General features: G+C 40.0%; 1 non-coding gene across 1 annotated transcript; it reads left to right on the forward strand.

Annotated features, from left to right (window-relative positions):
• Window positions 1-221: 221 nt before the first annotated feature.
• Window positions 222-294, forward strand: TRNAA-CGC (transfer RNA alanine (anticodon CGC)). Its single transcript has one exon. It is a non-coding gene; the product is annotated as a tRNA-Ala (tRNA).
• The last annotated feature ends 13,978 nt before the right edge of the window (window positions 295-14,272 follow it).

The following is a 14,272-nucleotide window of genomic DNA, read 5'->3' on the forward strand; positions in this document are numbered from 1 at the left end:
ACAGTTGATATGCTCGAGCATCTTGTGTTTTTTTATGAGGCATGATCAGGTTTTCGTGTCGAAGTACTGTGAAACACGAGGCCTGCTGAAATCGACAGGAGGGCACTCAAATTACACGTCCTCTCTCAAATTATAGAAGCTGGATTCGTAATGATAACTTATGGCTGGACGTCCTGCAAATTTATTTTATGTATCTTTTTAATAGTATCTTTTCAACCATCGGGGGTGTAGCTCAAATGGTAGAGCGATCGCTTCGCATGCGATAGGCAGCGGGATCGATACCCGTCACCTCCATCGATATGGATGCACTCCCAGGTCCTTAATATTTTTTGAAGTTGTTTTTTATTTTTCCATAGTGCTAACGTAGTTGGAATTACCATCCATAAATCTGATCTAATGTTAAAACAAGATGAAGTATCTTCATTGGGCCTGTCCAGCTGGTCTGTTTTTTTTTTGGGTGTTTTGCTTTTTCCATTTTGGTTTTTTATGACGTTATTGTTGTGTAAAGCAGAGAGTGGTCTCACCACTAAACGTAGTTTGTGCCATGGCTTGGATGGTTTGTGTTTTGGTTGGTCCATATTTGGTCAATTGTGGAACCGTATATTGTTGTCGGTGTCGTAATCAGTTGTACCATGCCGTAGTTTGTCATAACCTCTTGCAGTTTCGCTTTCTTGCTTGATTCAGTACTGTAGTCAATGTTGAAGTCTCCTGTAATATATGTTTTTATTGTATATGGTATTGTGTCCATTATTTTTTTGATTATTGATGTCAAAGTTTGTGTTTTGGTTTTTGGTGATTTGTATATGTTTACAATCATTATTTCTTGGTTCTCTACTGCTTTGAAATGTGTAAGCAATGCCTTGCATCCGTCATCATAGAAGCCTTGCTGTCGTAACAGTGTGTATTGTTTTTTGTAGTATGTGGCCAAGCCTTGTCCTTCATTCATCGCGATGCTATGAAATCCGAGTAGCTCAGTCTGGTTTTGTCCATGGTTATACGTTTCTTGCAAGCACAAGATGGAAGCACTCAGGATACTTCTAGATGATAGCAAATCTAAGTTGTGTCCCTTCGTTGATCTCACATTTAGGCTTTGCATTGTTTTCTCCTTGTTTTTCCCTTCTCCGAAGTCGATTTGTTTGCATATCCATTGCTATTCCGCTCTCAGCCTTCGTAGTTCTTGCAGCACTTGCTGGTCCACTTTGATGTGTTTTCTTTCTAGTTTCGAGAGGAAGAAAAGGTTGTCCAGGTTACGGATCCTCAATAGGGCAGTGTATACGAGGCCATGTGTTTTTATTCCCGCAGGATCAAATGCGAGAGATTGCATAGTGATTCCTTGCGAATGGTGTATTGCTCTCCCTGCTGCGGCCTGGATCGAGAATTGTGTTCTTGTGACTGTGTTTAAATGGTTGTTGCCTACTTGGAATTCACGTGTTATTTGTTGAATCGGTGTCCATGTTTTTGGTGTTGTTTTAGCATACAGCCTTGCATTTTCGTATCGTGTTTTCAGCCCTATGGTCTGGTCATTGAACTCCACCCATACAATAAATGGCTTTTTCGCTAGTTCGGACCCTTTGAATATTCCATCTGCACCATTTACAATGCCATCGTTGATGTCGAGGTTTCCTGAGCACACTTCAACAATCATATCTACTTTCAGTTGCCATTGTGCATGCAACCCATAGGTTTTTCACGGATCCTGTAGTGCTTGCAATGTTTTGCTGCATGTTTTTTGTTTGATGTCCTTTGCTATAAGAACATGTTGGTCTCTAGGCATGCTATTGAAGATGGCGAGGCTGTGGCTATCTTTCGCCGCGTTCGTAAAAAATAAATGTGGTGTATCGTTCTTATTTGCTATCTCCTTAAGGTGCTTTATATTTCCAACTTTTGAACCTCTCGTCGAGGAGATGCTCTCTGACCTGGAATGGCAAGTACAACAGGAAAAGCTCCCTGTAGTGATCGTTTGGTTCTTTCTCCTTGTTATAGTCATTAAAACGTATTACTTTATCTCGTTTCCTTTTTTTGTTTTCCCAGTTTTTGTTGTGGATGCATAGGATGCTAGGCAAAGGTTTTGCAAACGCTGTTCTCGTGCAGCATACTTTGTGATTATCAAAGAAAATGTCGGTGCTTTCAAGTTGGAGTGCCTCCAGTTGCGCTCGGCATTTTAGAAGCAATGTTCTTTGCTTTGGTGGACTTGTGTTGATGTAGAGAAACTCTCTTGTCGCACTGGTGAGTGGCAATGAAATGCATAGGTATACAACTTGTTGCACACTGATGTGCTGGGTGTTGAGTATTCCATTGCCCACTTTTCTGACACTTCATCTGCTTTCGCATTTTGCTAGAAGCTTTAAACGATTGCATCCTTGACGGCATTGTTGGTTTCCTTGTCCGTTTTAGTTATATATGATGTGCAATAGGAGGCCGCTCCGTGAGGATTTAAAATGAATTGGATGTCGATGTTTGCTTCCCACAAATCTATTAGAGTGGCATTAAAGTTTCTTGTGTAGATGTCCTTCAGGTGCCTTTTCATAAATAGCTTTGGGTGTGATGTGCTGGATCTCAAAGAGAGCTCGTAATTGTCTTCAGTCAAGGAGATATTGGCCAGGAAATCTTGAAATGTGAGTGCCGATATTTCTTCCTCCCAAATTGCTTTCGTCACCTTTTTGTTATTTACTCAATGGATCGATATGTTGCACCCATCCGTTAGTGGAGCCAAAATATTTGTGTTTTGCATAGGTGGCCTAGGGAAGCCAAAGCAGAACTGGTTGTTCTTTATTTTGCATGTCTGTCTGTGTTTGTGGGTTTGCAAATCTTAGTGCTATGCTCGATTTTTGTACTGTCAGTTGTTATGTAGTTGTCTATAAATCTTATGATGTTGGCATTCTTAGAAGCGTTGAATGTAGGTGCATGTTTGATCCAAATCCAAGCCATGGTCATGCTGGCTGCCTCTGCTTTGGAATTTGGTGGTGAAAAAGAAGTCCTCAACCTCGCCTAAAATACTGCTGTCTTGGCGCAACAATGTTTTTAGGGCTTTGAACTTGTGCACATAATATTGGGCTATTGTCATGGGGTTTGACCTGACGAGGTCTTGCAAAGTTTGTTGGTCAAGTTGTGTGTTTTGACTGTTTGTTGTTCCTCTTAGTTTGCAGAGGCAATGGCTCCCATCTTTTCTCTGCTGCTGATAGTGTGATAAAGAATGTTGGCCGACCTCGTTGTCGCAGCATTGTAAATACATTGCGCTTCAGGTCTGCTGATGTTCGAAGGCAAACAAAGTCTTGGAACCCGATTTTGGATTGTAGAAGTTGTTCTATGTTAGTGTCTGAAGCTATTGCTCTTGCTGTAAGAGTTGCCCCATGTAGTTGGCCTTTCCTCATGCACACCCAAGTTGAAGACATCACCTGCTGTACTAAAATTTTCATTGTTTTTAAAAACAAATTCTCTAAAGAACATGTGAAATGCCGATCTTCATTTCATAATTCCCATTTGACAACGTCTTGGTAACTGGTCTGTGCTGCAAGTTTGTACACGTGGCTGCAACCGAAGAACAACGTTGTGGATGCCAGCTCCTCGCAATGTTCGTCTTTGAGACCTAGTGGTGAAAAACCTTCTGACGGTGCTACCATTAACGGGTTTTTTTCAAAGTCAACAACCTGTTGGCTTGTATACAAGCCATGCACCAATGTGTTTGTGTTGAGATCATCTGGCTGCTCGCGTTGTTTCGATGCTGCATTTGCCTTCTGCGTCTCTGACTCGTCTCCTAGAATTCCATGAATGTGTTAGAGCCATTCGTGGTTTGTTCTGATGTTGTTATCGATGTACAAAGGCGTTTGCAGCATTTCCAAAAGGGCGAGCATTGTTAATGTCGACCGGACCAAACCATGTCGACCGGACCATATATTGCATTCATCTTTTAATAGCTACCATAACGGTTGTGCTGTCATTGACAAAATCTCGGTAGCAATTGCTGCCCTCTGTCCAAGTCTGCAAAGACGTTGATTATGCTACCGTGGAGCCAAGCTGCCCTTCATAGGTTAACTGCTTGATCTACACAAAGGGAATTCTTATAGAAATTAGGCCTTCTTCGATCTTGTTAAGTGCAGATGTGTGCTCCCGGGTTCTGGACATTTGCATGCTTGTTTTGGAGAACCTCGGTTGTTTGTTCACCCAAAACTGGCCATGGCAAAGGGAGTAAACCTTGGTGTTGATTTGTGTTGCGTTTGCTTCCACACCGGCACCTACAAGGGTTGCATGGTCTTGCATGTTGTTTTTTTTAGCTTTGATTTGAACGTGAGGCAATTGCAGGACATGCAAGCGCACGCTAGAGTGTCGGTGATTTTTGTTTGGTATGTTCTTGGTGGTTTTGAGATGCGGCGTTTTTGCTTAAGGTGGTTTACTACATCAATGCCCACATAAGTATATGTTCTCGAGGTAGCATTATTCTGTCGGTGACTATGTTCTTCTCCTTGATTCATCTCGTAGTTGCTTGCAGTTGCGATTCCTTGATGATATATTGTAGATCTAATTTTGTAAACCTTGTTGCAAATGGCTACTATCCTGTGCTTGATATTGTCCCGTGTGCCTTCATAAAGCTTGGCAATAGTAGTTGCTGGTGAGTGCGGATGTCGCTGCATGATTTCCATTAAGTGTGTCTCATCGTCGGTTGTCCAAATATTGTAGGCCCTTTTTTTGTGTGTGGGAGCAGTAACCACACTAGTGCAGGGCAGCTTGTTTCATCTATCAATAACATCTTCCTTTGCTTCTGTAATGAGCTACAGAGTTCCAATGTTTGTGTCAATGACTGACCATCATACCATCATACACAAGAACAGAGAACCAATCGTCGAAGATGTTTTGGAGTATGTCGAGGCATTGATAAAGCAGTTGTTCATTTACTGCATTGCACGGGAGCACTGGCAGCAAGCCAAAGGTAGTCATAATTCCCCTTTCCATGTATTTTTCTCCATTTAAGCCCAGTGAAGGCAATGTGGCATGAGCATTGCTCTTGAGTTACAAGAAAGAGCATTTACATAAAGCATAAGTCACATACAAAAATAGATAGGCATACATAGACATAGGCATAGGCATACATAGATAGAAAAGAGCAAATGGAGTGGGTTGTTGGTAGTGTGCATACACTATATATATGTCCTAGCTTTAGAGTTACAATGAAGAGAAAATGTAGAATCATATATAGCAATAACCATATCTGTATATATGAGATATGCAAAAGATATATATGATACATATATGGAATCATATAGTGTCTCTCAAACCTATTAAACAATTCGAGTCTTCTTTATTAATTATTCATCAATGAGTCATGACATGGTTGATAGTAGATACAAGGCATGTTTTAGTATTTAACTCACAAATTATAATTTAAGCTTTATATATGTGAAGAGTCGGATCATTTGATGAGTTCACGTGTGTGCCTTATGTGCAATGCAAAGGGTGGGATCATTTGACAAGTTCATGCACAGTCGCTTGTGTTCAAACCCAAGAGTCAGATCATTTGATGAGTTCATGTTAGTGGTTTTCGTGCAACGCAAAAGGTGGGATTATTTGATAACTTCAGGATAGTAGTGAGTTGCAATTGAATGAACGAAATGCCCAAAGTGTGTGGGTTCTCACTATCCATGGGATACTTATACGTGAGCCTTGACACTCCTCTCTCTAGTACTATTAATTGAGCAAAGTGAGGATGGAGGAATTGGCCGTGAGATAGTACCATCTGTGGGGTGGCGGTCGTAGGGAACTCTTCTTTTCCCACCTATTTTTGCAGCTGTGCCAGCAGAGTAGTCTCTTTCTTTGCAAAATGTTCATCCTTTTTGCAGCACTCCTGAATTTGTTGCTGCAGTCGTGATATCTTTTCAAGATTTGCACCTCTTTCCTATGTCCAAACATACATTCATTACAATTTCATTAGTACAAATAGAGACATTACCAAAAACCTTAGCGCATCTCTGAGCCCATAGAGACCAAAGAATGGAATTGCGCATAGTGTTCCAATTTTCTGAGGACCTAGTTGGTATGTTTCCCAACAGAAGGAAAGCATAGTTGATCGAGAAAAAGCCAAACTGTTTGTGCACAATGTCCCATACTTCTCTAGAATATCTGCAATAGAATATCTGCAATTTAGAAATAGGTGGGACATATCTTCTTGCGCTCTGTTACATCTTTGGCAATAACCATCTCCTTGTCCTATTATCAGTGCTTGTTTGGCTGTCCAAACTCCTTTGTGCATGATGAGCCATAGAAGGTAAGCCTCTTTCTTTGGGAGTTTCCTGTCCCACATTTTTTCGAATCTCTTAGACCACACTCTTTCCAAATTTGCTCTCAACCACTTTCGATTAAGTTGAGCTAATAGCTCTTCCTATCCTTTGACAAAGATGGGGATGGGGAAGAGTTCTGATTGGCCTGTCCACCTAAATTTTTTAGTAGATGGAGGAGCCCTTCCACCCATCCAAGCAGTTGATTCTCTGTCCAAAAGAGTATGTCTCACGGTGGCTAGCATCTCTAGGTCGAAAAGAGTATGTCTCACTTCTAAGAACTTGTGCTAGCTGTCTCTTTGCCTTGCAACAAGAGGTGTCTCACAAGCTTTACGATGCTTGTCATCTCTTTTGCGAAGTCTCTGATGTCCTGTGTAAGCTTCCTTGTAAGCTCTCAACTCCTCTAAGCACTATCTTACTCGAAGTTCAGTTGGCTACCATTCTCCCCAAGCTTTGACACTACTTCTTCTCGTATTTCTCTGCCAACCATAGCGCCTACTTTTGGAGTTCTCTCATTTTTTTGGGCTAGTTTCGTGATCCTCAATTGCATCATGTGCTTAAGTGTGCTTTGTTCCAAAGGCTTTTGTTCAACTTGTGACTCACTTCTCACAGATTCCGGCTCTACCTTGTGCCCTCTACCACTTGTTTGAACCATCTTATGACCACCATGAGTGTCTTGGCTTTTGGCTCGTAGGTTCTTCACTGTCGAGTCCATCGTGATTGTCTTACTTTGGAAGTACCCTAGCTCGTAGCATAGTCGTTGAACTTTTTCTTTTTAGTTCCTTCTCGTAGCTTGTTGTGGCCTGGAGTTAGGAAGTTGCATGGCATTCTTTTGTTTTCTCACCAAGTCAAACGTATTGTTGACTTTGGCTTTAAGGATCAAGTCAACCTTAGAGTTGACTAGCATTTATTGCTTATTTCCCTTCGTTTACCCGTTTTTTCCCTATTTAAAAAAAAAACAATATTACTAGCTATTACTCTCACACATTACCTTTGGTTCTTTTATTGTTCTCTAACATGTCTTTAATTTTCTAAATTTATGCCTATCCCTGTAGTTACTTTAAATCCTTGTTTGGTCTTCCTTTTTAAGTGATTCAATAGTATGAACTTATATATATGCTTAAGTTTGTTTACATATCTATTGTTGTTTATAAATCATTAATCTTGTACGTCTTCAAGAAAACTCCCCCCTTGTTTCCCCTCTTTTCCTCTACTATTGGATTTGACTCTTTTACTCTCTTAACGTCTTTTAAGCACTTTAATTGTTTCTGTGTTACTTTTTTTTCTCTACTTATTTCTCTCTTTATTGCTAGCTTTATTGTTAAAATTTTTAAATTTCATTATGCAAAAAAGTTTTTAACTTAGGCCATTAATATATTTTTTGCTTCTTCACTATTTTCAAAGGTCAAGGGTGCGGATTGACCCCCCTTTTTATGAAATTTGTATGTATCATTATTTATTCTTATAAGAGAGATGGACGTTATTTTAACTCAAGGGTGTGGACTACCTCCCTTAGTGTTTTAACACTCGCACTCTTTCTATTTATCTTTCCTTCTATTTATTTGTATCTTTTTTGTGGGCTTTAAGGAAATTTCTTAGGAATACAATGGCGCTATTCTAAGTTATTACTATTCTTCCTTACTTAGGATTGTTGTTAATGTATTTGCTTTAAGAGTAGTATTTGCATGTGGACTACCCCCCATGGGTTTTTATAACTTATGTCACAGCTGGGTGTGTACTACCCCCCATGTGTCACAGCTCAGTGTGGACTACCCCTTGGCTTGTTTCAATTTTGCTCTTTTATCTCTACTAATTTTGAAATGTTTCCTTTAGTTGTAGGAGGTATTCACTTATTTACAAGAATTTGAAAGGTTTATCATTTATCGATATGGAATACCCCACATGTGACATGTGATGCTACTTTTGCATTCTGCTCTTATGATATTTTCAAAAATTTACTTGTGAATCTAGATGGTCGTCTACGTTCCTTGGTAAAGCAATAACACGCCAGGGGATACAGGCATTACTTGTCTACCCATTTGAAATGATGATATTCTAATACCTCATTTTTCTTGGATGGTGGTAGGTAAGTGAACCCTGACCTCGGAGCTTGGACTACCGGATGGATTCTACACTTTTATAAACCTACCTTGTTTAATTGTAATACCTTCGAAATAAAATTATCTCTCATTTCTTTTAAATGTTTAAATCTCCATATTTGAATTATTTTTAAATTTTAATTGTTTGGTTTAAGGCCAATCTATGACTGAATCGATTGTATGGTTCAATTATTGAGGGGATAATCAATTCTACACACACACACGCGCACGCACGCGTGCACACACATGTTTATATATATATATATATATATATGTACGTACGTACGTATGTATGTATGTATCTCATAAATGATAATTATGAAGCATGTTGCATGCATTATGCATAATGGTAGGATACACATGTCATAGAAGCTAGAAGCTACTAGCTACAACATGTTACATGATATTGGATAAATAAATCTCAATCTTCAGGAGTAAAAATCTCAAGAGTTAGAAATCAAAATTCAGCTTTGAAAGGCAAAAATTTAACTGAAGAAATCTTTGAAAGGCAAAAAGATGGATTTCAGGCCTACAGTTCATGTGCATGAGGTGGACATAGTGCAAACTTATGATTAGCTTATTCGACATTTGCTTGGTGTTTAGGAATCTGTGCCAAATTCAAAATATTTGTTTCTATAAGTTATTGAGAATGCTTTGATGGAGGTGAGTTTTGTTTGGTTTTAGGTGTTTTAAGTAATGTTTGTATTTCTTTTGTCTACTTTGAATTGTGCATTTAGGTTTTCTCCTAAGTAATAATATTTTTTCCTTGACAATTAAAGGAAAAAGCAGTACATGCCTTTCATATTTCCAAACGACTTTAGATTAACCTGAGAATGGTGAACCAACACCTGATATCTCACATTAGTTATTTCTCTAAAGGTTATGAATAAGTCATTCCCTGAGATGGGTACATCTATCAAAGAATTAAAATGCTCAAATTTGCAAGTACAACATCTTTTGAACACATACCTACCACCATGTTGATAGAATGCCGATTGAAGAGACCACATTCAAAGAGTAGGTGTTTAGAATTGCCCATATGAGTGCCATACATATGTACATCATCAAAAATACCCATGGGGCTGCCAAATAGCCACCATTTTTATTAGTTCCTGTGTTGAGAAGTATGATATTTTGCATCACTTGTGATCCTGCATATGCCTTACAACAACTTAAGGTATTTCAGATACAAAAATGTGTGTTATAAGAAATATATGTCTTCTAATAATACCCCTCTCTATGCGCAAGTTCAAAATTCCATTGAAAGCCCTAATATTTTAGGGTATAACTTCTTCTTGGAGATCAACTAGTGATGGCATGCACCATTGTGCTTTGTGATTAGCTTGCAAAGAACGAGAAATAGCACTTGTGTTGCTATTCTCGTAATCATACCCACTAGCTCAAGCCATGCACAACACCATGAGGCAAATGGTCCCCATTTCGATCCAGCAAGATGAGCAACCCAAAAATACAATGATCCTGTGGTTTGCAAGAGATTAACTAGAACTGTTAAGAGAGAGCTAAAACAGGACTCATCAATTGCAAAAGACTAATGTGGGTTCAATTTTATTCTTCAATTAAGATAATACATTTTGCACTGCTTTTTTATTAGCCTTCTCCTTTAGTGCTGCCCTTCACCTCCGGAGTGCCAACAAAAACTCAGTACGAAGACCTTTGTATAAATGAATGCTCAAGTATGTGTGGGCATATGGGTTTGTATGTGTGAGAGCATATGTTTATACTATGGTTTACACCACTGTTGGGCACTGATGACGTAAATGGGGATGTCATAGTAGCTAGTCCCTGCTATGCGTGATGGAGTTTATGGTTTCAACCTTGTGAATGACTATCATGAGATTGAAACGGCACGATGTGTTTTTAGAGGAATACATTCACAACCCCAAGGAAATCTCCTTCAAAAACTGCAAACATAATCCATGTAGTAGAAATCTACTTTGAGTGGTACCTAGATGAGTGAAATGCAACCTTGATTTTCATAAATAACTTGGGCATACATAAACATGATGCCCTGGTTCTCTGAAAGAGCTCCTAAGAGGCAGGTATGTGTCATGTGCATCAAAAACACATTTTTTGCATACCTGTAGAATGCCTCGTAAAACAAGACATAGAACAGGCTGACAATAGAAACAATCCATCGAATGCCTCAAAAAACAAGACATAAAAACATATAAAAGCACAGCAGGGTTGTAAACAACAAAAGAGTGATAGATGGTTGAGCTGCTATTCACTTCACGCTGGCCAAAGTGCAGATTTAACTTGCAGAAAGGTGCAGAAAAGGTTTCTTAACCCCCTTGATCCTTCTCCAAGTATCCAATCTCAACCCAATTTCAAATCAAATCATTCCAGGAGGTTTCCTTCAATATCAATCTGGCTACAGTGCTTGCGGCTTGATAATTGCAAAGAAGTTTTTGTGAACCATTAAAAGACACCAATAAAAAAGTGTGCGCAAGATTCGGAAAATCAATTCCATTGGATTGTTCTTTATCAGCCCACAATGATATTAGCTGCATCATCTGAAGCAGGGGCTTGCACTCTTCTGGAGGCAAGGGGTTTTCCTTATGTAGGTCTTCCTACTCGCATGCAACTTTTCGTGTGACACTGTGTCTGAGTGTGAGTAGGAGAATGAAAAGACGACAACAAGAGCTGACAATCAGAGTGATTGATAGTGCAAGGCACCATAAAAAAAGTGCCATTAGCGCCAAACCTGCGATCACAGAGTCACTCAGACAATGTTGAAGTGTGCACCTTCAATCTAGAATAAGATATAAGACCCTATAGGTGTCGGAAATCTTTGTGAGTGCGTGAAGGGTCTCATTCTCACATGGCATCCTATAGGTGTTGGAAACCTTTGAGAATACGGAAAGGGTCTCATTCTCATGAGTGGAGTTGAAAGACTCTTAACTCCACTCATGTGAAGTCCACCTCATGCATTAGCTTTCAACATCCTCTCACTACTAGTGACTAGCTGACACTCAAACTATGGCTAACTAAAGAGCCACCAGATTGAAAATGGTGTAATGGTAGAAATCATGTCGAAAATGGCGTAAATATAAGGATACTGATGGTGATCAACCATGATACGTGACACCACTGAACTGATGATAACAACGGCACTCTGGCGCATCCAAAACACTGGGATCTCTCCAAAACCACTACTCCAATCTGTATAATGTTCTCCTCTTCTATAGCCAAAAACTCCAATCTATGTTATGTGCGGTGAGAGGATACGGATCTATGCACCACCTCCTCTGACATTGAGCTCCTTTCTGCACTCTCTGAATGGAACAACCTGATAATCCTCCCTGCTGATCTCCTCTCCGCTGTCCTCCTGTATAGCTCATTGGGATAGGCAGGACTTTCTCAGAGATTTCTATCAGATTTTTGGCACAGGCTATGGAGAATTTCGTCCTAGGAAGATCTCTCTTTTTATTTGGTTGATATCTCACAGAGTCCTGGCAGTGGGCACATGGCTGGGATATGGACGCTGACAGGTGGCTTGTTCCATATGTGGCTTGGGAGAGGAGTCACAAAGGTACTAGGTCTGGGATTTCCCACTTCCACAGGAGGGCTGGAGGCGAACCATGAGATTCGCCTTTGCTGGCACCTGGGGAGAGAGATGGTGGCTTCCTGGGGTGCAGTTGCCTGGGTGATGGACAGAGGACCACCTTGTGGCTACGAGGATTTTCAGGGAGCATTGCTATAGGCCTCACAGTACAGGAGATCATACCTATGCACACTCCAGACTACACGGCGGCAGAGTGGAGTCCTAGTCACTGCCACAGATGGGAGCTCATTGCCAGCATCATTGTGTGGTATCTATGGACAGCCAGGTGCAGACAGGCCATTGATCAAAAGGGTACTTCTGTCCTGGAGACCCTCGAATGCATCTGGCAGGACATTTTGCACACACTCTGGAACGTTGGATTTCAACTTTATGCTCTTCAACTGGTAGCAATGTCGAGATACATGCAGATCCAAGGAAAACAAGAGTCTTTAAAGTGTAGCTCTCTCTCACACTGTTCAATAGGGATGCCCACTGCCTTCCTATCTTTTCCTCTCATGCAACACAGATTGCTGCAATCTACACCTGCCGCTATAAAACAAAAAGAAGCTTCCCCTCTTTTCTAGACTTGCAAAATATGCAGCATAGACACTAACAGATCCAGAGAACTTCAGTTGACACACAATCTACTCTCCCCTTTCACCTCTCTCTTTCCCCGCTCCTTAATTAAGGAGGGTTGTAGTTGCTTTGGCACCATGTTGTAATTGTTTCACATATACCAAAAGCAAGGCTAGTATATGTGATTCATGGAAGCAATAAAGCCAAGGCTTCATATTGCAAATGCAAGCTCACATCGAGTATCTATACGCTCTACACTGTGCCTTGTTTATTTGTGGAGGTGTTGCTTTGAATAATTTGTGCTCTTCAATGAAAAAAGTCCAATCCTATTTAATGAATTGTGAAAGTAGGCCCACACAAGCTGATACTCATAAAAGGGAGTGCCTAAAATACTTCTTTAGGGTGCTTTGGAATCACATATCCTTATTCTCGCTTGAATGATCTTCTTTTGAAGTACTCATGTTATTTATCATCATCACAAGGACACTCACGTCGAGTCTTCCCACTTCAACTGACCATGCTTCATGAGATGGAATAGATTCAAAACGTGAATGACATGATCCAAGGAATCAAATACCATAATAAGCACACCCTGACTAAGTAAATAATTCCATACACATTTGTATACGTTGGAATAGGTTTGTCTCAAAAACAATATTTAGTAGTTTCAAAATATCATAGAATGAGATAGATATGTATTCATGTTCGTCAAACACTCAAGACATTTACGATCCAATGAATGTGTAACGTATATCTTGCTTTTATACCTAGCATATACTGTAATGAAGGAGAGGGGAGCCCTCCTACAGTAGAATTAAGACGCCTAGCCCTATAATGCACGTGAGAGCTTCATTGTGAATCTTAATTATAGTATTAAACAAAGATACTAAAGAGCGGATAGCTCACTAAGAAATATGTAAGATAGCATGTGTTCTCAACAAAAGGGGTTTTAGGTACAAAGCCTTTTAGGGGTACCTAAAACCCCTTTGTTGAATCTCTTATGGAATTATAAAAATATATATAAATAAGGCCTTTTAGGGATTTTAGGTACCCCTTTTATTGAACGCACTTGATGCATTGGAGTTTTATGTAGGGAATGCCCTAGGTACCAAAGTTCTTATAAAGCACCTACATATTGGAGGAGGCAATGAAAAGGGGCAATGTCGTTGGAGAAAGCTACTAAGCATTGGAAGCACAAAAAGAAAAGGAGGAAAAGGAGGAGTAGGTAGTATAAGAGACAATTAAAGGGGGGGCAAACAAGTTGGAGATCTAGCAAGAAAAGAGGAGAAAACCCAAATTAGATTATGCAAGGAAGTGCCAGGAGCTTAATGTAAGTTTATTATAGTTCAAACTCGACAATAGACAAGAATTTCCACGTTTTCAAAGCAGCTCTCCTTGATTAGTTTTAGGCACACCTTAGGTACTTATGCTTTTCTCATACTTTCTCTTGAGTGATCTTGACTTCAGTTTAGAAGTTTCCATTCACTCTTTTGAGTACATTCTCTTGAGAAAAGTAGAGAGATTTAAGTTGTTAGAGACGAGTCCTACTTTCTAATTGAGAGAGAGAGAATTTGGCGGGCTCCTGCAGGGCCACCTGGTAATTCTTTCTGCCACGACAGTGGCTTCAAAGGCACATGATGGAAATGCAATTGATGAATCGGGAAAGGGTTTGAAACCTTCATATATGAAATCAGCAACTCCAACTGTCATGAAAACGCCTCTTGCTCAACACACACCCAAGCTAACGTCAATGGTTCCGGTGTCTG

The sequence above is a fragment of the Dipteris shenzhenensis genome, chromosome 18 (assembly GCF_047967505.1).
Source record: "Dipteris shenzhenensis isolate YYH24624 ecotype China chromosome 18, Dip_SZ_1.0, whole genome shotgun sequence".
Classification (NCBI taxonomy): Eukaryota; Viridiplantae; Streptophyta; class Polypodiopsida; order Gleicheniales; family Dipteridaceae; genus Dipteris; species Dipteris shenzhenensis.